At 41.7% G+C, this 25,712-nt stretch overlaps 1 long non-coding RNA gene across 3 annotated transcripts in view; it reads left to right on the top strand.

Moving 5' to 3' along the window:
- The window catches only part of LOC138764202 (uncharacterized), a 66,329-nt gene extending 44,360 nt beyond the window's left edge, over window positions 1-21,969 (top strand). The window contains exons 4-6 of one of the 3 annotated variants that reach the window (XR_011358064.1): window positions 3,111-3,204; window positions 15,334-15,491; window positions 20,441-21,969. This is a non-coding gene — a long non-coding RNA (uncharacterized lncRNA). Of the gene's footprint in view, window positions 1-3,110; window positions 3,205-3,519; window positions 3,677-3,778; window positions 4,498-15,333; window positions 15,492-20,440 lie in introns of those variants that run through there. The other 2 variants (XR_011358063.1, XR_011358065.1) reach the window with 2 other exon arrangements.
- Window positions 21,970-25,712: the final 3,743 nt, after the last annotated feature.

The following is a 25,712-nucleotide window of genomic DNA, read 5'->3' as shown; positions in this document are numbered from 1 at the left end:
CTGTACCTTATTCAAGTAATCGACTTCAGTTCTAACTCTTACAAAGTGTTTTGGCAGATTATTCAGCTACAATCCTGGATGTGCCCCTTCTATTACTGCCTAGAGTAGACACCTATCTTCCAGATCATTGTGCCTCTTGGCTAACCTGTGTCCCACGAAGAGCAGGCATCCCTCTCCACCTCTCATTCTCTGCAATTCCTTTTCCAAATATCTTTCTCCAAGTTTCCCCTCTCTTTCTTTCAATCCTTTGATGCACTCAATCCTCCATATTTGCTCTCTGAGGGTTAGTGCCTATTTTCCATTTTTGTCATGGAGTATCCAAGTGGTAGTTGTGGTACAACAAAAATCCAAAAATCCAGACCGGCATGTCTTACATGCAACCACTTTTTAAGATAATTTGTTGGATCGAAAGCAGGAAAGCAAATCCCAATTCTATGTTTCCTTCTTGGGTCAGGGATACTGACACCAGTTGCTGGCCTCTACTCAGTTTCTATTTTGAATGATATCCTATATAATTACTCATCCCTTCTGTGCCTTCACTTCCCATTTCTATTGTTGCTAATGTGGAGTGGAACGGGAACTCTGCAAACAAAGCTGAGGAGATCAAACTGTTTTTACAGGGTGTTTCATTGAATAGCAGCAACACCAGTATATTTTAGAAAATACACTTATGAATCAATATAGTTTTAAGAATGTTACGGTAAAAAATGGACTGAATGTCAGGAGAAATTTTCTTCCACTGATTTATCGGTTTGGCCCCCTGTTACCAGTTGAAGTGCATGTTTGAATAAATATCTTATTTGTGGAACAATCAACTCAGATGATGATTCTACTGGTTGGTTGAACTATTAAATCAGAGAATGCCTTTTTTTGGGGGGGGGGGAGGGAAGATTATTTAACACAATTAAAACCTTTTTTTGACCTTGGGAGTTTCTGACAACAGCAGCTTTGCTCAGTTAGACACAAACAAAAACTGCAATAGTAAATGGCCTTTCAGCTTTTCCCATTTGTAAATGGAGCAGTTTCCTTTGAACTGCATTCCCAACACAGCACCTGGTTACAGGTTTAAGGCAAGTCAAAACCACAACATTGATTTAGAGGGCCGGTTTTCGTTTGCTATTTTATTCATCCATTAAATTGATTTACCGTATCCATGCCTGTGATAGTTGATCTCATGTAAAAGTCAACCTATTATTGGCCCTAAAATCTGGTATTTCCCTACATCACGTGTAAAAGTCGACCTATTTTTGGCCCAGGCTGCCTGACCACAGACTCACAGCCCCAGCTGCCTGCCCATCTGAGCTCCCGATGCCCCAACTGCCGACTCTTACCCAGGCCCTGGCCGCCCTCCCATCTAACCACCTGATGCCCCAAACATGGACTCTCCTGGTTACCTGCCCATTTGAGCTCCCGATGACCCAGCTGCCCACCCATCCAAACTCCCAATGCCCCCGATCACTATCTCTCACCCAGGCCCTGGCCGCCCACCTTTCCGAGCTCCCAATGCCCCGGCCACCATCTCTCGCCCAGGCCTTGGCCGCCTGCCCATCCGGGCACACAATGCCCCAACTGCAGACTCGCCACCCAGTCTTGACTGCCCATCCATCTGCATTCCCGATGCCCTGACCATGGACTCTCCCCTAGGCCCTGGCCACGCATCCATCCGAGCTCCCGACGCCCGGCCACTCACCCGTCTGACCTCCCGATGCCTCAGTTGCCTGACAAGAGAAGCAAGGATCCCTATTTGCAACCCTCATCTGTTCCACCACTATATTTCCTGCACCTTTGCTGTGGCTGGGTTAAAGCCCTATAGACCTCAGCCAGTCATCCAAGCTCTCAAAGCCCCAAATGACACAGGGAATTACCACGGTTAAAAGTAATGCACACATCATAGTGGATTCTGCAAATTTTACCCTAAAAATTCATCCACATGCGTATATACGATAAATCGATTTTAGAAATAAAAAGCAATGTGATGTATTCATTCGCTGATTGTCCTCTCTGTGATCATGGCAATCATAAGTAAGTGCTACTGATCATGGGTAAAATCCTCCCACGACTCGGAGCAGTCTTTGAGTTTGAGCTAACAGCACCCCCTGGTGGTCAAGGCAAAGGATTTTAAATAGGTACTAGCACTCCAGTGAAGGACAAGATTGGGACTCCTAAAACTGGGGCAAGCTTGAAACCCGTGCTGTTGAAACCCATGCAGGCTGCCTGTGATGTTAGCTATGCTGAGATTGCATTGGAATCCACCTGCAGATAATTCCATTGAAAGCTATGGAGGGACATCATAGTAACATAAGAATTTGGGGTAGGAGTTGGCAATTTGGCCCCTGGAGCCTTCTCTGCCCTCCAGTGAGATCATGACGGATCTTCTACCTCAACACCGTTCTCTTGCCCGAGACCCACATCCCTCGATTACTTTAATATTATTTTTAAAATTGACCTATTACTGAGCCTCCACGGTTTCTAAGGCTGAGAATTCCACTCTGAGTGAAGCTAAATAGCCTACCTCTGGTCTTGAGACTGTGATTTCCCCAGTTCTAGATTCCTCAGATTGGTGGGAAACTCCAGGCACTTCCTTAGGGCATCTACCCTGTCAACCCTCTTTCAATAGGATCACCACAGATTCTAAAGGATAGAGACGTAGCCAACTCAATCTCTCCTCATATACCAGAACAAAGTCTGCAGAATGTTCACAGCTCTCCCTGCGGTTTAGTAAAAGTCAAAAATCCGGATGCCAGAAATCCAGATCAACCGAGAATCCGGACTCTCAAACTTTTTTAATTTAAAGGGCTTTTGTGTGCAGGCGGGCGTGTGAAAGCGCCACTGATGCCCAGCGGCAACAAGCGTCCACACTTAAAACACGTCATCTTATCACAAATACATTCATTTGTACACTGTATTTTTCTTTTAAAATGCTTGTGTTTGAACATAACTTCAAACATTCTATGTTTTTTTTGCAGTGAAACTTTTTGTTTATATTTTTGTCGTGTTGACTTACTTTTTCTTTACAACTGCTTGTTTTGATAAATGAAGCATCCTGTATTTGCTAATGAATAAACTAACAAATGTTCATCTTTTCTTTATTCCTCCTTAAATTTTAAAAGTACTGCCCAAGAGTCCGGATAATCTGAAAATCCAGACTGACCCAATCCCTGAGCAGTCCGGATTTTAGGACCTTTACTGTATATCCTCCTACAGGTAAGGAGACTGTGGTCTGATCTGAAAGAATGGAATGATAGAGAGAGAGAGAGAGAGAGAGAGAGAGAGAGAGAGAGAGAGAGAGAGTGGGGGGGGGGGGCTCGAAGGATTTGGACAGCACTGGCGATCTCTGTGCAGGCGGGGAAATGAAAAGAATTTTGTCCTTCTATATGTCTGCATATCCCGGAGATGGAGAGAGCCTGAACCACAGAAGATAACAGTATCCGCATCCCCAGTCCTCCTCCCTTCTCTCTCCTCCGGAAATAGGAGAAGAATGGCCCCTCCCTTCATTGTTGCTTTACTCCTTACACATAGTTTATACAGTGAGAGTCCAAAAATTCGGATGCCATAAATCTGGACTACCAGAAAATCTGGACTTCTCAAAAACTTCTCTGGCCCCCCTGAGAATCTGAATTTCTTGTACACATAAGTGCCACAGATGCATGGCGGCAACAAGCAACCACACAGAAATGTAAGAAATTTTTATTGTACTCTATATTTTTACATAAAATATTTTTTGTTAATAAACTATCAAAATTTACCTGTTTATTCTCCTTGAATTTGAATTTTATAGTTACTGCCCAAGAATCCGGAAAATCCAAAAATCCAGACCGGCCCAGTCCCCGAGCAATCCAGATTTTAGGACTTTGACTAGGGGAGAGCTGTTGGATCGGAAGAGAGGTTGCTGATGCCAAGGCAGGGTAGCAACAACAGCATGGGCGTTGGCACACCATTCCACAAGGCATCGCGGGAGCGAGATGTGGACTTTACAGGGGTCAGTTCTGTATCCTTGCCATCAGCCCCCACACTCAGCCAGGACCTTTGCTACCTATTAGCCTGTCTACTCTGATATCACCTTTACCAGGTGGAACACTGTAACGTCACAATTTCTAAAAGTTATTCCCCCATCACCAACCTTCAAGAGCCACTGGGGCAGTGCTGTGTAATGGCACCAGAGCTCTGGGAATGATGGGTTCTGAGGAAGTGTATTAATGATTGATTGACTTTTGTATGCAACACATCTTTTATAAATTTAGTTAAGAATACTGAGTTTTCATTGTGTTTTACTGTTTCTTGAGGTCATAGAGAGTTCAAGATCACGTTCACTTATTTTCTTCAGCTCCCTTGAATTTTTCCATGTCTTACATTAAATTCATGCCTCCTGGTTATTGATCTTTATTTTCAGGGAGATGGGTGCATCTGCTCACCATGTTAACACATCTCATCATTTTATGCCCCCTTGATTAAATCTCTCTCCATCTCCCCTTCCAATAAGATCGACCCCAAACCCAGCTCATCACTGAACTGTAAAACTGAACCAACCAATACTGCAAGCATCAATAGCATTTCTTGTGTTACCGTTACCCCCTTCCCCTCCCACAAAGAGCAGGGGCCTCCATCTCCTCACCTTCCAATCCCATTTGGTTTCCAACACCTCCAGCATGATGCCATGACCACATTTATCTCCCTTTCCCCTCCTTGCCTTTCTCTCTAGAATGCTCCATCTCCCTCAGAATCCATGGGCCTTCTCCCCACACCTTACTGTGTTGCCAACAGGAGATGCAACATCTGCCTTTGTATCACTTCCAACCCTCCAAGGATCCAAACACTCCCAGTGAAACTTCAAATCGCTTGCACCTCTTCCACTTAGCATATTGAATTCAATGTTCATGGTTCAGATTCCTCTACACTGGGTAAACCGAATGCAGATTGGGTTGTCACATTGTAGTGAAGTGTTCAGTTTAGTCAAGGGGCACCACTGAGCTTCCATTTGCTTATCACTTTAGCTGTCCATCCCACTTAAGCATTTCTTCATCTCTTTTTAACCTCTTTGATGAGAGGTAATAACAACTTGAAACTTTTCCCATACAGGTGCTGGCTAATATGAAGAGTATTATTAATGCAGGTCTGGGTTACATGACTAGCAGAAATAATAGTACACCTCGACATTTTTTCCCTTGAGTCAAACTTTTCAAGAATTTGATATAACACTGGACAACAAATTTTTTTGTCAAAGGGTTTTGCTTCCTGAAAAAAACTAGGGATGATGACAGACAACTTCAAGCTGAACACAAAGATAATTTCAGATTTACTGCATCACGTAGGAAGTTGGAGAAACATTAAATTAACTTTTATTGAATTTAGCATGTTTAACCACATTATGATGCTGTCACATTTTGTCAGTTCAACTGACCTAAACCTGTTTTGCCACTAATTTTCATTCGTACTCAGCATCTGATGCCTCTTGTGTCAGTGTCCAACAATAGTCAGCCAGCATTGATGGATTCCAGTTGCCCTAATACCACTTTTCCATGGTCGCAATGTCCTGGTGAAACCTGTCACCATGTTTGTCACTGACTGCACCAAGATCAGCAGGGAAGATGTCTAAGTGCAAAAATTTGCAATGACATGTTTCATTTCATGGCTTTGTCTGCTTGAAGTAGACTTAAAATATGACAAGAAATCACAATAATAGTTTATATCTAAAAACAGTACCTTATAGAATTTTTTTTATTCTTGGGCGGCACTTAGCAGTTATCACAATGCTGTTACAGTGCCAGTGATCAGGACTGGGATTCGATCCCGTGCTCTATGTAAGGAGTTTGTACATTCTTCCTGTGTCTGTGTGGGTTTCCCCTAGGGGCTCCAGTTTCCTCTCACCCTTCAAAACATTCCGGGGTTGTAGGTGTAATTGGGTGGCAAAGGCTTGTGGGCCGATAGGGCCTGTTACCATGCTTTCCGTCTAAAAAAAATTAAAATTTTTAAATATAAGGAGCTTTTCATGATCTGCAGCCCAAAATCCGTAAATACACCCGATAGTGTTCAAGAAGCAAAATCTTCATTATCCAGCGTAATCATCAGAAGGAATGAATAAAAATCAAACAGCTGCAGATGCAAGAGATGTGAAATAAAACAACCAAATGCTGAAAACGCTCAGAAAGAAGGGCCTTTCACTTGAAACAATAACTATGTTTTCTGTTCACGGATACTGTCTGCCCTTCTAAATGTTTGCAGCATTTGGGGTGGGGGGGGGGGCAGTGGGGACGTTTGTATGAGGCAATGCTGCCCTCTGCTGGACATTAAAGACAAGAATTGTATTGAGCGATATCAATACACTTAAGTTAGAACAACTTGATGAAGTGAATGCTTCATTCCAGGCTGAAATTTCAACATTCTCCACAAGGACCTGGCTAAACTTATCTTGGAGCAAAACTTAAAGAAGCAATCACCTGTCATTTCAAAACATTTAGTAACTTCAACAATTTTTATTTCAAATGCTTAAATATTCATGTTTGGTTCATGATGTACATGCTCAATGTTTAACAGTGATGGAATTTTTCTATCTGCTAAACATTAAATTTGTCAACAGAATAGAGGGCGATGGGTCATAATGAATGTTTCATCTTGTATGTGCGAGTTCTTAAGACAACACATGGATGAAGGAAAAGGTTCTTCACTTTAAACTTGATATGAACAGCACCATGAGGCTGCAAGTCTCCATTACAGATTCAATGTCAGCCCCTGGTGGCAGCCAAGTCTAATCAAACAGTAAGGCATTGCTAGTTGTCATTACATCTCCCTTTCTCAAAACAAAAGAAACTTACTTTTAACTAACAGGTTTTCTTTTTATAACTCTGCAATTTTAACTTTAACACCAAGAACTTACATTTTGATTATTATCAACATTGTTAACATTTTTAAAACTTGTTTTGTGTGTTCACCTTTACAGACACTAAAACTTGAAGATCGAAGAAGATCGCTCTACTTCATTCTAAAACAGGAGTCTTTAAATTTGCTCAGTGAGTCTCCTAGGAGGATTCACGTGTCTTGATGATCTCCTAATTGATTGTCCTTGAATCTGAATTGTTCTTTGAACTTCCTCACTTTCTCCCCCTCTTTTGTTTTTAGAAGGTTCTCCTGAATGGTTAGATTTGATCTTGGCCTCCATCCCATAAGGAGTTGTGCTGGAGAAAAACCACAATCGAGCAGTGTGGTGCAGTATACTAGCATGCTCTCGTAGATGTCCGTTCCACTGTCTTTTGCCTTGATCATCAGTCTTTTCACTGTCTGTACTAATTTTTTCCACTAGATCATTGGACAATGGAAAATGAGGACTTGACGTGGTGTGCACAAAGTCCCACTCTTTGGCAAAATGTCGGAACTTTAAATTGCAAACCTGGGGCCGTGAAGACCTCACTTGCCACACCATGTCTGGAGAATATGGCTTTCATACCTGTTATTACAGCATCTGCAGTGGTGGTATTCAGTCTACACACCTCTGGATACAGGGAGTAATAGTCTGTGACTACAAGATAGTCCTTCCCTTGACATTCCAATAGGTCAGCGCCTACCTTCTGGTAAGGTCTGTGTGGTGCTGGGTGTGGCTTTAGTGGTTCTGTAGTATTGCTTGCTTGATATTTCTGGCATATTGCACAGTTTGACACTTCATTTGTTATATCATTGTTGATTCTTGGCCAGTACATCACCTTTTCTTACACTTTTCGATTCCGAGATGTCCTCCATGGATCCTTTTTAGCATCTCTTTTCTCAGACTCTTTGGAATTAAGATTTTACTTCCTTTGTAGATGATGTCTTCAACCACTGATAGTTCCGCCCTGCAGTTCCAGTGCTCTGAAACGTCAGGTGAGCAGTCCTGCTTCATGTTGGGCCATCCATCTGAGGTGTTTTTGCTCAGTTGTCTCAGTGTTTCATCTTTATTTGTCTCTGACTTTCTGAGCTCCATTTTGCCATCTGATATGGGCAGTGCACTTGTCATCATGTCCAGAAAGGCCTTCACGTCTTCATCCATTTTGGTGTTTGCCGGCTCTCTTGTGTCAACAGCTCGAGACAACATGTCTGCTGTGTACATTAGCTTACCCGGAGTGTACGCCACATTCAGTGTATAGCGTTGCAGTCTAATCATCTGTTATGGAGCGATTATGATGGTACTCAAGTTGCAGTGGGCCCAGACCTTTACTTAGGTACATGTTAATTCTGGCCATGACCAACCTCTCAAAGCATTTCATCACAGTGGATGTAAGTGCAATAATCATTCTCCTCTGACAGTAAAGAAAGAATTAAACACACATAAATACTGTGACCTCCCCAATTACCTGTACTTCTTTCTACTTGCTGTTCCGAGACTGTAGGTTGCAGGATTGCTGAAGGAGTAAGAACCAGAGGTAAGCTGAGACTTAAGGTGATGATAGCTCAGAGATAGCTCCTTCAAACAAAGAATTCAAAATCTAAAAGGTGTTTAAAATATTTCGATAAGATAAAGCATATTTCTAAAAAGATTAATATTTGAGACTGGTGCAGCTGGGAGGTGCTGGTGTGACTGATTTCCGATTACATTCTATATTTGAAATTGACGAGTCTCCATGATGTATTTGTTTAATTATGTGATATGCCAGACTTGACTGCAGCCTGATAGTGTGCTGTGCTTGGAAATAGTTTGTAATAGATTGTGTGGTGTATTTTGAGTTGACTGTGATCGAATTGTCTGATTATGAGGTATATTTAAATTCATGAACAGTGTGATATAAGTATATTGGCTATACTGATGATGTGTGAGTGTGTGCGTGTGCACACACACACACACACACACACACACTATATACACACACACTATACACACACACTATACACACACACACACACACACACTATATACACACACTATATACACACACACACACACACACACACACACTATATACACACACACTATACACACACACACACACACACACACACACACACTTTTGTGGTATACTCGAAAATGACATACTTGGATGAATATTTTGTCAGTGTAGAATAATTGCAGCAACCGTAGTTAGTTTGATTTGTATTCAGAATTGGTGTCAACTGTAGTCTATCTGTTGCATTCTAATTTGATTGTGTGATATATTTTATGTTTAAGTGTAGCCTGCATAGCATATTTGAAATAGTCAACCATGATGTGTGTAGAACATTTGATGTCTCCTATAATTCATGTGGCCCATTTTGGGAGTTGTATGTCATATGTGTGAAATATCTGTCATTTTGCCTGCAGTCTGTATTGTAATTTCATAGACAGTAGTCTGATGTAAAATATTTAATGTGAACTGTAATCTGTAAGGTATACTTGGTGTCAAAAGATAATTGTGTGATATACTTGAGGTCAACTGTAGCTTGATTGGGTAATATACTGTGACAGAGTATTTAGAGGTGATTTGGGAGGAATTGATAGAGCAGCTTGTACACACACATTTTAAAACACAGAATATTTGCAGGACTTTTGCAGAATGCTTTTTTGCAGGAGGCAACAAAATATCGACAGCAGCTTGCCTAGGAGAGCATGTGATCTTTGCAGGCAGGGGAGAAGAGTTTTGCTCTCAGAGAGGGAGAGAGTGAAACAGAGAGAGAGGAGACAGAAATCAGTTCCAGAAGGACAGGCTGGCAAACTTTGGAAGGCTGCCTGGTCAAAGGAGAAGACTGGCTGTCTGAAAGGTGACCTGAAAGAAAGAGGATCATCTGGAGAATCCTGAAGGGGGCAAGATTCGTCAACAAGACTGATTGAGAAGGAATCAGTTGCGGATGTCCTGGAAAAGGAATCTCTCTCTGAAAACCACCTTCTGAGTGATAATCATTTGCCTGTTAAGCACCAAAGAGTGGTGAACTTTATTAATGCTAACGTCTGTGTACATACAAGAATTGCCTGCAACCAGTGAGATTGGACTGTGAACCAAAGAACTTTTCTAACCTTAAATATACATTACACACACCTGCACTTAGTGTTGGAGGGGGGGGGATTAAGTAGTTAGGTAGGTTAAGTAAATAGGTTAAGTAATAAGTTAAAGTTCAATTCTATTTTCTTGTTCAAATATAATTAAAAACAACTTTTGTTGAAGTAACCCTGTGTTGTGGTGCATATCTATTGCTGCTGGTTACAGAGGACTCCGTAACAATACTCAGAGTCAACTGTTGTCTGATTTGCTTCAATGTAGCTGATAACTGTACCGTGCATCTGAAGCTCATTGATTTTGATTGTATGACACATTTGGACTCAACATTCATTTGTGTGCTGGGAGCTAACCACACTGAGTGTGTGATGAATTTAAAATTGACTGTAATCTAATCACATAATTGGAGTCAACTGATAACTGCTTGTGTAGTATAAAATGTCAACTAAACCGTTTGTTACAGATAACTGGTACAATTAGACCTGTCTGTACTCTGAACTGGAGTACAAGGATTGACTTTTATCTGACTATGGTATCATTGGATTTGACTGCTGCCTGTATGTGATAGCATGACCAACATATCTACACAGGTAGTATGGTATATTTTTTAGGTCGAATGGGACAAAACCATAAGCAGAATCAGCATCAATGCTGCACAATCTGACTGCCTGCAAAACACTTTCTCTGCTTTTGTCACCAACTAGCCTTCTTGTTCTGGAGCTGATTCCTGACCTGCTTCCAGTTGATTAGCAGTGTTTTCTGCAGCAGGTAGCGACATTATTCATTCCTATATCTCTTTGGGAGTTGTAATTTGCGCTCCTTAGTTTACTTCACTGTTTCCAGAGCGAAATAATATCTTCTCTCCCACATTTTATGAATATGTTGTCTCAGTTGTGTGCTACTTTCTCCACCAGGACATATCTCGGATTCTTCATTCATGAATGTAATGTTGATCAGTGTAACCAAACAATCTTAATTGTTCCTGATGACAAATTCATGTAGAATCAATATGAAGTACACTATCAGGTCTAAATTTGCCAGATATCAAAACAATATAAACATCAGATTATGTCTAAACAAACTTTAGATTCAGGTTATAGAGAGAAAAGAATACTAAAAGTAAAAAGACACAAAAATTACAAACAAAAAGATATGCATTTACATAGCTCTTTTTGTCACCTTAGAAGAGTTTAAACATTTACTGGAAATATAAGAGCACATCAAGTTCTCACAAACACCCACAAATTAATGCTGCTACTTGTTGATTTAACTCTATAACCAATTAAAGCGCAGGAACAGGTCAGTTTGGCCCTTCTAGTGCATTCTGAACAACTTCTCCCACCTAGTCCCATTCAGACCATACCCCCCCATACCTCTCCTGTCCATATACCTATCCAATTTTTCCTTGAATATTAACATCGATCTCGCTTCTACCACCTTTGCCAGATGTTCATTCCATACCCCCACCACCCTCTGTGTGAAGAAATTCCCCCTCATGTTTCTCTTAAACTTTTCCCCTTTTACTCTCAATCCGAGCCCTCTTGTTTGAATCTCTCCCACTCTCAGTGGAAAATCCTATCCATGCAAATGCGAATCTCACCATTTGCTTTCTGTACGGGTACAATGGGCACTGCCCAATCACCATATTCTATTGGTTTTAATATGCATTAATCTTTTAGTCTATTTAATTCACCTTCAAGTTTTCCTTTCATTGCAAATGAAACTGTTCTGGCTTTGATGAACTTTGGTTCCACATTCTCTTTTAATTGCAGTTTGGCTTGAACCCCTTGATGGAAAACCACAGCATGGTCGTTGAGGATTTGGTTGAGTTCTGGCTGAGTGTTGCCTTCATGGTTTACATTTAGTATTGAACCAATTTCCAGCCAGTCTAGGGGAATGTGTTGTAGCCAGTTTCTTCTGAAAAGTGTTGGTCCCTGGGTATCTATGATGTAGAGAGATGATGGTTTTGGTTGTTGTTGCTTGTATTGTACCTCGACTGAACATTTTCCAAATACTTTGATTTTGTCTCCCATAACAGATCTCAGTATTACTCCAGTTGTTTTCACTGGAAGGTGTGGTAGCAAGTGTTGCTTTAAATGTAATGACATTAGGGACATTTCAGCGCCTGTGTGGAGCTCCATTTTCAGAGGTTCATTCTTTAGTTTCAGCTGAACATAAATTGCTGCGCTTTTCTCGTGTATCTTGGATGTGCAAGATTGCAGCTGTTGTTTTGTCTTCAGAGCTGTTGCTATGCTCATTGCTAGGGCTGCTCTCTCACTCTCTCTCTCTGCCAGTGCTTTGACTTCAACTGGGCGCTTATCACAATTTGAAGTTCACCTGCTTTTTACTGTTTCTTTAATTGGTCATCTCGCTTTAATATGTCCTTTTTTTATTGCAGCGGTGGCATTTGGAATTTTTGAAGAAACGGTTTTCTGGGCGATGGTTGTACTTCCCACTGTTGGCAGGAAAATCTCGTGACCAGAAGGTCTTGTTGGCCCACATCCAAATTTTTATCTGCCATCGCTGAGCTGCAGGCAGTTCTATAAGCGATCTCGAGAGTTACTTTGTCATCCATTGCCAGTCATTTCTGCTTTGCCTGGTGATCTGCCAACCCCATCACCAGTCTGTCTCGAAGTGTTTGGGTCAGAAACTGTTTGAAGTGACAGTGCTTGGACAGTTTATGCAACGCTGCCAGGCATTCACTTACTGCCTCCCCTGGCATTTGTTTCCTTTCATAGAATCATTGGATCTCTGCCATAAATGGTGGTCTGGGGCTTCAGAGGTTCCCCAGTACTGTGCATAAATTGGCGTATGTCTTTCCCTGGGTCCTCTGGGGACAGCAAGGTTTTAAGGAGATCAAAAGTTTTGCTGCCTAATATACTGAGGAAGAAGTAACATTTTTGGTTTACCAGGGCTTCTTTAATATTATGGGCTACGCAGTAGTGGTTAAACCATTCTATGTAATTAGCTCAACTTTCATCTCCTTCGTTGAATTCTCCAAACTTTCCATTCGCCATCTTGGCGCGCTTTCACTTTGATCTTTTGGCAGGAACTCGTGGAGCTCGTTAGGTAGTCACCTTTTACCTTTATCCTTTTGCTTCCTTCCCCTGGTTGGTGCATGGACCATGCATAAGGTACATTTCATTCCTCATCGCCACCGTTGTGTATGCACTTACGCAATTAGGACTTGGAGACATAGTGCTTTCTCATTCTTTAATATCATCGACTAACATGGTTACGGAGGGGTAACATCATGACTTGGGTGCCATGATGTCCAGCAGAGGGCAGGCTTATACACAGCACTACAGCCCCATTTTTCTCTATGCACTTCCTAGATAAGAACTTGGCCAAATGCTACATAGACATGTAATTGTTTCTGTCTACACCTTCTCCAGTAGCTTGTTCCAAATGTTCAGCACTCTCTATATGAAATAGTTAACCTTCAAAATTCCTTTAAATTTCTCTCCCCTTACCTTAAATCTGTGCTGTCAAGTGATAGACTCCCCTGTCTTGCTCTCCTTATGTCCCTCATAATGTTATAAACTTTTATAAAGTCACCCTTTGGTTCCTATGAGAACTAATCATCCTATTCAATCCAATCTCTCCATATAACTACAGTCCACTATTCCAGGCAACATCCTGGTGTATCCCCTCTACACTCTCACCCTTCCTATATTACAGCAACCAGAACTGTACACAGTAATCTAAATATGATTCTTAACAATCATCATTTTTAGTCATTCGTATGTATTTTTAACATACCATCTGCTGAACATGCATGGTTTGCCAAAAGTCATAAAACCCAGTCATTCATGAGAAACTGTAAGATTCCCTCTGACTTTTTTTCGGGTAATTCCATTGCCTCTGTGGAGTCTACGGTCAGGTTTACTCCAAGCAAACACAGCCCTCTCCAGCTTGTGAGGACCTCAACAGGTTTTTCTGCTATTATCTCCAGGTCAATATGCTCCCTTTCCTGCATTATCCTCCCAGACCTATACACCTCTTCCCTTGCCAGTTCAGCAGAGCACAGACGTTCACACCCCTTCTAGAAGCATTGATGGATAAAATATTTTCACAAAGCCATTTGCTCCAACACGGTCTGATCCTAATAGTCCTCTGGGTTTGTTTCATTTCATTAATATGCATACCACTCTCCCTTAAGGGCCACGCTTCTGAAAAGGTTTTGGTGCTGGACCAGATGTATTTCTCATAAATCCTCCCAAAATCAGTTTGTTATGGGACTATTTATGCCTTTTGAATTCCTCATATGAATCACTGCATGTGTCTCCCTGTATTAATATTTCCCTCTCCTTCCATTCTATTACACCCAGAATGTAGTTGCATTTATCTATAGCCTACCTTACAACTTATTGTAAAATTAGTCTAATTGATCAATCAGATCTTTCCTTCTCCATCCCAATTCCTTGGTGCATGGATGCCATAAGCCATAAAGTTACATTTGGGACAATGATCCCCTGCCTTGCCTCCTTCACATTGCTATTATCTCCTCTAGCCCTTCTTAGTAGCCAAGTCTGGAACTTGCCTGGGGTTTCAACTCCTATATCTCTCCCCATTCCATGAACCTCAGCCTCATGATTGGTGCCATCAACTGTTGCTCAGGCTCCAAAATCCAAACCTTGAGCTCCTTCAGCTGATGACACTTTCAGCATCTGTGAGGTCCATGATGTGTGAAGCAGCTCAGGTTTCCAGTGGGATGCAGCCACATGTAGTCCATGGCTCTGGGCGACCCTGCCCAGCCTCTATTTATTATATTAACTCAACATCCAGAATTAAAATACTACCATTATTAAATTACATACGCTGACAACCATTTTTTTTTAAAAATGCAGTCCTTTGTTTAAACCAAATAGTTGTTTAAACAGCAGAGTGGTTTTCCCATGCTTCTTAGAACTCATTGGCCCTCAATTTCCCACACTTTTTTCTTACTGAGTCCATTTTCCACACTCCTTTTAAGCTTACGGAACAGTTAATTCCTTGTCCTCCTTTTTTAATTCACCAAGTTTCCGTTTCCCACACTCCTTTTTAATTCCATTTGTTTTGACCCAGCCAGTTAAGAGAGTCTCATCTTCATGCAGCCATGTTCAGCAAAAGCTTTTGTGTTTTAACTTTGTAATAACTTGATGCTCGTGAACAAGCTTCCAGCCTTCCAAACCAGAGAGCAGAGTGTCTGGATGGCGAGTGATGAATGGATCATTTTCTTTATCCGTGAACTCTTTTTTGGGATGGATTATCAAAACAGTCCAACATTCTTCTCAAGTGAGAGTCCAAAAACCTGCAGATGCAGCAGGTTAGCAATGATAAAAGGAGAAATTATTGTCATTTTAGATCCAAGTCCTTTTGTTACATGGGGCTACATCATTTCCTGTTTTTATTTTTTTTGCAGTGGAGCTTGTTTTTCAGTGGCTTGAAGATATGGAATGGCAAATGGCCAGGTCATAGCTGCCACTGGATACCATTGGTGAGGACAACTTGTATTGGGTTGATGCCTGAATGACAGAGGAGCTTATTTGTTGGAGCTGAATTTGGTTCTTCTGAGCTGGGGTAAGTGAAAGACATGGAACTGCTTCATTCATTTCTGAGATAATGGGTTTAATTTATGAAGGAAGATTGAAAAAAATAGCTTGCTGTTTAAAAGACTGATGAATGATCTCAATGGAACATACACGATTCTTTGGTTGCAGTTTCTCGAAGTAGAGGGTGTTTTTTTCTGGAAAAAGGACTGGTTCTTTTAGACTGAGAAGAAACACCCAGAGGACTGAACACTTTATCTTTGACGACTGTGGAGGTTGACAGATTTATGGGCACGAAGAGAATGAAAGAAAATGATATCAGATAGGAAACTTGGGCTGAATTACCAGATCATTTGTGATGTTGAAAGACAAAGCATACTTACTCAAGGATCTATATTCTAATCAGCCATTCTTTGGCTGTGGCCCCCTTAGGTCTCGCTCAGTTTATGGGCCCCCGTCCCTGTGAAGTAGTCAAGTTTAGTTGGTTTCTTCTGTACTTCTACTGACTACTTAAAAATCATTTTATGATTTCAGTCCATGAGCCCCCTTAAATGCGCTGTGGCCCCCAGGGTGGCCGTGCGGTGCCCTTTGTGAATGGCTTTTCTATACCTAACCTGCAGGGGTTAGTGTCTTTCCTGAACAAGAAGATAAGGAATAGGAGCAGTTGTCGGCCGTCTGGCTCATCAAGCCTCCTTCACCATTCAATGAGATCATGGCTGATCTGATGATAAACTTATCTCCACCTACTTGCCCTTTCCCTTTACTATGTAAAAATTTATCCAACCTTGTCTTAAATATATGTACTGAGGTGGCCTCCACTGCAAATTCTACAGATTCACCGCCCTCTGGGAAAAGCAGTTCCTCCTCATCTCTGTCCTAAATCTACTACCCTGGATCTTGAGGCTGTCTCCCCCAGCAATGGAAATCATGTACCTACCTCTATCTTATTTATGCCTTTCAGAATTTTATATGTTTCTATAAATTCTCCTCATTCTTCTAAATTCCAGCGAGTGCAGTCCCAGAAGACTCAATCTCTCCTCATAGGCTAACCCCTTTATCTGTGGAATCAACATGGCAAACCCCCTCTGCACTGTGTCCAGTCTCAAGTAAGGAGACCTGAACTGCTTGCAGTACTCTAGATATGGTCTCACCAGTACCTTGTGGAGTTGCAGCATAAACTCCCTGCTCTTAAATTCTATCTCTCTCGCAAACAAGGGAAGGGAGGGAGAAAGACAGTGCAGAGTACCCCTGCGGCCATTCCCCTCAATATAAGTATGCTGTTTTAGATACTGTTGGGGAGAACGACTTACCAGGGACAAGTCGCAGTGGTCAGGTCTCTGGCACAGGGGATGACCCCTCGGATCAGAAGGGAAGGGGGGAAAGAGGAAAGCTCTTGTAATTGGGAACTCACTGGTTAGGGGAGCAGATAGGAGTTTTGTTGGAGAAGATCGGGGCTCCCAGTTGTCATGTTACCTCTGGAGGGGAAGAGTGAGCAACCAGATGTCATGGTCCACCTGTGGACCAATGACATAGACAGAAGTGGGGATGAGGTCCTGAAGAAAGAATATATGGAGTTAGGAAAGAAGTTAAAAAGCAGGACCTCAAGGGTGGTAATCTTGGGATTGCTGCCCATGCCACACACTAGAGAGGGTAGGAGCAGGAATGAATGTGTGGCTAAAGAGTTGGTGCAGGGGTCAGGGGTTCATATTTGTGGATCATTGGGATCTTGTCCAGGGAAGGTCTGTCCTGTACAAAAGAGACAAGTTGCACTTGAACTGGTGGGGGTTCAATATCCTGTTGGGCAGTTTGCTAGAGCTGTTGGGGAGGGTTTAAACGAGTTTGGCAGGGGGTGGGAATCAGAATAGTGCAGGGAATAGGGTAGAAGAACACCTAGATTTGAAAGGAGAGAGGAACCAAAATGTTAAACTTAATGAAGGTTTGGGTGGGGGGGGGCAGGGAGGTAAAAGTAGATAGTAATCAAAGGGGTGTATGTGGGGGACATCCTCTCAAATGTATATATTTCAAATGCAACAAGTATTGTAAGAAAGGGGGATGAGCTTAGAGCATGGATTGACACATGGAAATATGATATTGTAGCCATCAGTGAAACTTGGTTGCAGGAGGGGCATGATTGGCAGCGAAATATTCCAGGATTCTGTTGTTTTAGGCGTGATAGAACAGGGAGGTAAAAGATGGAGGAGATGCATTGCTTGGTAGAGAAAACATTACAGTGGTGCTATGGCAGAATAGATTGGAGGGCTCATCCAGTGAGGCTATTTGGGTGGAAGTGAGCAATGGGAAAGGCATGAAAACACTTATAGGGATGTAATTGACAGATGGAATTAGAGGAGCAAATTTTAAAGAGATAGCATAGATGTGTAATAAAGATACGGTGGTGATTATAGGAGATTATAACTTTCCACACATTGACTGGGAAGCCCATACTGTAAAAGGGCTGGATAGGTTGGAGTTTGTCAAATGTGTTCAGGAAAGTTTTCTAAATCAATACATAGAAGAATTGACGAGAGAGCAGGCAGTATTGGATCAACTATTAGGGAATGACATAGGTCAGGTGACAGAGGTTTGTGCTGGGGAACACATTGGGTCTAATGATCATAATACTATTAGTTTTAGGTTAATAATGGGCCTAAGGTTGAGATTCTTGATTGGAACAAGGCTAATTTTAAAGAGATGTGAAAGGATTTAGAGGAGGTGGATTGGGGTCATTTATTTTCAGGGAAGGATGTAACTGATAAATGGAGGATATTCAAAGGGGAAATTTTGAGGGAACAGAGTCGGAATGTCCCTGTGAGGATTAAAGGAAAGGATAAAAAAAATAGTGAACCTTGGTTTTCAAAGGATATTGGGAAGAGGGAAGTCTACAACAGGTATAGACAGCACGGAATAGATGAGGTGCTTGAAGAATATAAGGAGAGTGTAGCGGGAGCCCCACGCCAACAACAGAATCGCGCGCAGCCACAGCAATTTAACAAGCGCATTACCTGAGCGCATCGCCTCCAACGACGCCCCAGTCCTCCAGCTACAAACCAGGCACCAGCAATTAGGAAAAGCGCGCGAATAAGAGCCCCACTTTTTCAAGGCTAGAAAGTGATGTCACTACCACATCCCAGAAGGCTCAGCGTGAAACGCACAGAGGGAACTAGAAAAACTGTGGTTAAGCACAATAAAGGGACTGATTCCTGACTCTACTGTCTCCAGTGTCATTTATTGCCACTTGCGTAAGGAGGTGCTGTCAGATAGACCACTACATAATTTGGTGACCCCGACGGGCCTCAGCTACACTGAGTCCCACATGTCGGACATGAATGAGCAACTGACGACTTTGAAGGTGGAGGTCGACGCAGCCTTGCTGACTGCAGCACCGGTAGTAATTAATGCAGTACCAGTTCGCCTGCCTCCATTCTGGTTGGATCAGCCATATTGTGCTTCGGAATGTTACATTTGAGGACACAAGATATTGGCACGTTGTGAGTGCATTAGACACTGCGACTGCAGCAAGGGTGAGTTAATTCATCAATAACCCACCAGTGGACCAGAAGTATACTAAATTCTGGAATTTTTTGCTGGAAACATTTGAGCTTTCTCGTCATGAACGGGCTTTAAGGATTTTGAATATGCAAGAACTGGGGGAACCATAGTCCATCCCAGTTAATGCAAGAGCTGGTATCACTAGCCGCAGGCCATACGGATTGCTTTCTTTGCGAGGCACTGTTTTTATCGAAATTACCAGTGCATGTGGTGGCGGGAGTGGCGCACATGAGTTTTGCAGAGCTGCATTTGGTAGCAAGAGAAGCCGACTGACTTTATGGCCTTCCACAGGCTAAAAGATTGCAGGTGCAGCCTGAGTTGTCCGAGCCCCCTGAAATGCCAAGACCACTGGCATGTGTGGCAGTACAGAGACCACGTCCTGATCAAGGAAACAAAAGTTCTGGATACTGTTTTTATCATCACCGATGGGGTCGCTTTGCCTATAGATGAAAGAGACCTTGCACTTACCAAGGTCCACCACCACATCAGGGAAATGGACCTGCCAACTGCCGTTTGTGACCTCAGCGGTTGGCACGGAACAAGGTCTACTTTATTTACATGACGTGATTTTGGGGGGTGGATTATTTGATAGATACAGGGGCTGAGTTCAGTATTGTTCCCCTGGGGCGTGGCAAGATGGTGTAGGGAACAGACGTGCCTTCCAGACCTCTCCTGACTCTGATTTATTGTTTTGTCTTTAAGTGCCCGTTAAAGTTCTTTTAAAAGTTTATAAATAATAAGGTGTTGGATTAGTGCCTAATGGTTTATATGCAAAAAAAAAGGGTAAAAGAAAACATCAACAGACTGTTAAAAAACTACATTTTCCGAAATTGTCTGAGCCTACTTGTTTACAAGAAGCCAGGACTCAGCGTAGAATGGATCCAGATAAGGACGTGCAGAGTTCAGCATTGAAGCTTCGTTTTAAGCCGGTGAGGCTCTCTGAAGGTCGCATTCAACAGCTTTCAGAACAAGGGGCTGGACGGGTGCGTGTTTCGCAAGGTGGCCAATGTGGGTGTTGTTGCTGAGACTTTGACAGTTGAATCAGCTGGGGCGCCACCAGCTGGAGAGTTAAAGAGTTGTCATTTGACTGCTACAGTGGTGGCGCTGCAAAATGCATCTTCAATTACAACGGTTTTTCCAGACATCGATTCAGTGAAGATGATTAAAGAGATTTGGCTTAAAGATAACCCTGATCTTCAGTCTCCTGGCATTGCTGGGGGAACTTTGAGAGGGATTTTTATACAAAGTCAAACTGCTAGAAAAGATACTAAATTAAGGGAAGGGACAGAAGATCCCGTGGTCTCTAAGGAACTGCAAGACCCCATTATGCCTGAATCTACTTCTGTTGAAATGTCTGTTAAGGATCTTGAAGATAAGATATATTCTGTATCGAGTCACTTAGCTAATTTTGTGAACCTGTTTATTTCCAAGATTAAGACGATGGCGGAAGTCATTAATGGAGCTTTTAAGCTTGAAACCATTGAAAGATTTGAAATGTGTGATCAAGGTTTAGTCGATGCACAGGATCAACTGCAAGATGAAAATAGAATAATTGAAACATTGCAGATCCAAAATAAAAATTTAGCAAAAAAGGTTGATTATTTGGAGAATCAATCTAGACGGAACAACGTGAAAATTGTTGGTTTGCCAGAGGCATAGAAGGACCAGATCCAAGAAAAATTTTTACTGAATGGATTCCACGAGTGTTAGGACAGGATAAATTCCCTGAAGGCTTAATACTGGAACGTGCTTATAGAGTTTTAAGAAGAAAATCTTTTTCAGGACAGAATCCAAGATCTGTTTTGATCCATTGTTTAAACTATTGTGACAGAGAGACAATTTTACGTACGGCTATTAGAAATGCCCAGCAAAATAAATCTCCTTTGATGGTTCAGAATAATCCTGTTTTCTTCTATCAAGATTTGAGTCAAGAAATTAAGTTTAAACGACGCGAATTTAATTCTGTGGAAAAACGGTTGTGGAAAAAAAGACACAAGGCAACATTCAGGTATTCTGCGGTACTGAAGATTTTTTAGGATGGAAATTAGCCAAAGTTCTTTGACAATCCTAAAGAGGTTATGGACTTTGCTCAGTCTCTACCAATCATGCAGTTTCAGGAACGATGTCATCCTTCAAGGTCTCCAAAGAGAGTAGAGATGTAAGGTGGGATCCAGTTTTTTAAAAGAAATGGAAGCAATGGTGACCGAAGTGGTAACGTTGATTTAAAAAAAATAAATCTTTTATCTTTTATTTTGAGAAGAGTTTAAATAGTTTAAATAATGATGATAGTTTAATGAAATGGGAGTTGGGAGAGGGAACTGGGTGGGCACTAGTTTCCAGAAGTCATCAGCTACCTGTGAGTTATCTCACACCCAATATTTTGGGGGAGTTACCCCTTTGGGCGGTTTAAACAGGAGGAGGTAGTTGTGACCTCCAACCTTTTTTTTTTCTTTTTAATTTTTGGGTTAAGAAGTGAAGGTTTTTTTAATTATTTTTTTAAAATAAATAATTTTTTTAAACTCTTTGTTTTCTGATTATAATTGAGAGGGAATTAGGAGGTTTTTTTTCTCTCCTTTTTTTCTTTTTTTGGGGTTTTTTTCTCTCTTTTTTCTTTCTTTTTTAAGAGGATGATGTCACAGAAGATAATAAGTCAAAAATTGAGGATGTTGAATTAGATGAAGAGGAAGGTGAGGGGAAAGGTGATAAGAAGAAAAAGAAGAAAATTAAGTACAAATACATTGAGGGAGAAGAGTTTAATAACATTAAGTTAATTTCGATAGAGAATTTTGAAGATGTTATAAATGAAGAATATGGAGAATTTTATAAGAGTTTGAACTTTTTTCTTTTTTTTCTTTTTTTATATAAGGGGAGGGGAAGGGAATAAAAAGTTTATCTGATTGTTTTTCTAAGGGATGTTTTTGTTCTCTCAATGAATTATAAAGGAAACTTGGTATTAATGGAAATTCTGTATTTATGTATTATTAATTATGATTTTTTGTATCACATATGTGGTTGATATATGATTTTAATATTTGAACTTAGTTGTAAAGTGGATTTCATTTGTTAAATACATGTATTATGTTTGATTTAAATATATGTTTAAGGGTATTATTTTAGTATTGATTTTTTTTTGTTGTTAGTAATTTTTTTGTTATTAAGTTTTATCCTTTTTTTTGTAAGTGGGGTTTTTTCTATTTTATTTACAACATTGTTAACTCTTTATTTTGGGGGGGAGGGTTGGACTAATTTTAAATTAGATGATCAATGTTGTGTTATAATTATTGGGGGGGGGGTTAATTTGTGTAGTTTAATGATGTAGTATTCTAATTTTTATTATCTTATTTTTTATTATTTCTTTAAATGTAATTTTTATTTTATTCATGTCATAAAATTTTAAATAAAGTTTAAAAAAAAAGTATTGTTCCCCCAACACAGTTTGAGTTGGCACAAGGTGCACGTACTCCACCGCTTTCAGCAGTTAATGATACCACGATTCCTACTTTGAGAATGAGGAAGGTCACGATACATACAGGTTCAGCGGTATTCTACTCGAAATGCCTGGTGACCTCAGTAGGTTTTCCCCTGTAAGGCGTGGAATTTTTGAGAGAGCATAGTCTCCTGGTTGATATACATAATGCTGTCTGATAAACATGGCTAACTTCCAAAGTTTTCCCTTTAAAAAAATGCGTCATTCTTTCTAACTGGTAAGAGTTCAGGCGATTCAGCAGAATGCATACGCCTCGATATTTAAAGAGTTCCCGGGAATGTTGATGACTAATTTTCAGGAAAGTAAGCTCCGGCATGGTGTATATCATTATATTGATATAACTGGTCCACCTGTTTATGCTAGGGCTCGTAGGCTTCCAAAAGGCAACCTTACAATTGCAAGAGCAGAATTCACAGTAATTGAGGAATTAGGAGTGGTATGCAGGTCCAAAGGTCTATGGGCTTCACCCCTTCACATGGTGCCTAAAAGCTGTGGTGGTTGGTGGCCATGTGGGGACTACAGGTGTTTGAATGATATAACCATCCCCAACCGCTATCCAATCCCTCATATTCAGGATTTCTCAGCACGGTTGGTTAACACTACTATATTTTCCAAAGTAGATTTAGTAAAGGGATACTATCAGATTCCAGTTCACTCTGAGGATATTCCAAAGACGGCTATTATAACCCCCTTTGGTCTCTTTGAATTTATCAGAATGCTGTTTGGTTTGAAGAACGCAGCCCAGACATTTCAAAGATTGATGGACGTTGTCACTAGGGACTTAGAAGGAACCTTCGTATATTTGGATGACATCCTCATAGCGAGCCCCGATGAGGAATCGCATAAATGACACCTCCGTCTCCTGTTCGCTAGATTACAGGATTTTGGCCTTTCAGTCAACCCCGCAAAATGCCAATTCGGTACAGCTGCAATTGATTTTCTCAGCCACAGGACTTCTCGTTCTGGAACTATACCGTTGCAGACAAAGTGATTGCCATACGCAATTTTCCCTGGCCTCTTACTCTGAAGGATTTGCAACGATTCGTAGGAATGGTTACCTTTTACCATCATTTCATTAGAGAAGCAGCAGCTGTGATGCACCCACTGTTTGACCAATTAAATAGAAAAAGATCAAATTTATTGCATTGGGATGAGGAAGCGGACATGGCTTTTTGAAAAAACCAAGGATTCTTTGGCATCTGCGGCAAGTCTTGCCCACCCAGATCACGAAGCACCTGACCATGCAATTGGTGCAGTGTTGTAACAACATGTAAAAGGACAATGGATGCCACTTACATTTTATAGCAGACATTTTTGACCTACAGAGATGAGGTATAGTGCATTCGACCGAGAATTACTGTCATTGTATTTGGCGGTGCGCCATTTCAGATACATGCTGGAGGGTCGAGTGTTTACGGCCTTTACTGATCATAAACCCCTTGTGCAGGCCATGAGTATGATATCTGACCCATGGTCTGCGAGGCAGCAATGTCAATTGTCATTCATCTCTGAGTTCACTACTGACATTCGGTAGGTTGCCGTTTTTTTTCCAATCCAGTGGCAGATGCCCTATCGAGACCAACCATCTCCGCAGTCCAAGGTGGAATCGACACAGCACTGTTGGTGGAAGACCAGCAGCGGGATGAGAAGGTACAATCCTACAAAACCGCCATTATAAGTCTCAAGGTTGAGGAAATCTCTACTGAGGCAAGCGGTCCCACACTGCGACATTTCCACAGGACACCCTAGACCTATTCTACTGGTTAGCTAGTGCAGGAAGATCTTCGATGATATACATAATCTTTTGCATCCTTCCATTAGATCTTCCGTTAAACTAGTGTCAAATCATTATGTGTGGCACAGTGTAAAGAGCGATGTCACCCTGTGTGCCAAAACTTGCCTTCAGTGCCAAAAGGCTAAAATTCACAGATACACGTGTGTACCACCTGAAAGATTCTCCACAGTGGATGCAAAATTTCAGCACGTCCACATGAATGTAGTTGGACCTTTGCCGGTCTGTCAGGGGATGAGATTTATTTACTGTTATTCACCATTTTAGTCGTTGGCCAGAAGCAATCCCTATGCACGCAGCTGACACAGAGATATGTGCACGGACCTTTTTTTAATTGGGTTGCACGATTTGGTGTACCTAGTCACATCACTTCAGATAGAGGTACACAGTTTACTTCCCACCTGTGGACACCAATTTCAAACTTCTGTGGAAGTAAATTACACCACACAACTGCCTATCATCCTCAGTCAAATGGACTTGTGGAAGGGTTCCATAGGGATTTAACTTCGGCACTGAAGGCGAGACTGCAGGGGCCAAACTGGATGGACAAATTACCGTGGGTGCTATTGGGAATTCGTAAAGAAGCAAAGGAAGGATTACCAGTTTCGACCGCTGAGATGATCTATGGAACTCCACTATCCATTCCAGGTGACATACATTTCGGTAATGACATAAATCAGACAGCTGACTTGAATATTTTTTGTCTTGTGAGAGATAGCAGTAGGGCAAAACAACCCTATCCCAAGGTTTTTATCGGGAGCTCCAAACATCAGGTGCCACACGACCTAATGACTGCAGAATTCGTGATGGTTAGGAAAGGTCAGAAAGGCTCAGCATTTCAATACCCATATGAGGGGTTCTTTTGGGTAATCAGGCGAGAAGGTGTGGTATTTACATTGAACATAGGGGGCCAAGAGTGTATCTTCACAATTGAACGACTGAAACCGGCACACACTGACCTTACAAGACTGATCTCGTCACCACTGAAACGTCCCAGAGGACACCCCAGGCTGAACTACCAGCAGGAACCTGAGTCTGGCAGCCACGATTCTCGGGGGGGGGGGTGGTGTAGCGGGAGCCCCACACGAACAACAGCAGAATTGTGTGCAGCCACAACAGTTTAGCAAGCGCATTACCAGAGCACATCGCCTCCAATGACGTCCCAGTCCTCCAGCTGTAGGTCAGGCACCAGCAATTAGGAAAAGTGCGCAAATAAGACCCCCATGCTTTTTATGGCACCCGGCACCCGAGGCTGAAAAGTGACGTCATTACCACATCCCAGAAGGCTCAGCGTGAAATGCACAGAGGGAACTATAAAAGGTGTGGTTAAGCACAAAAAAGGTACTGATTCCTGATTATACTGTCTCCAATGTCATTCATTGCCACTTGCGAAAGGTAGTGCCGTCAGATAGGCCACTATAAGT

This window comes from Narcine bancroftii, chromosome 5, assembly GCF_036971445.1.
Source record: "Narcine bancroftii isolate sNarBan1 chromosome 5, sNarBan1.hap1, whole genome shotgun sequence".
Taxonomy (NCBI): Eukaryota; Metazoa; Chordata; class Chondrichthyes; order Torpediniformes; family Narcinidae; genus Narcine; species Narcine bancroftii.
The sequence above is the reverse complement of the archived record's forward strand: the minus strand, read 5'-3'. Positions and strand labels throughout refer to the sequence as shown.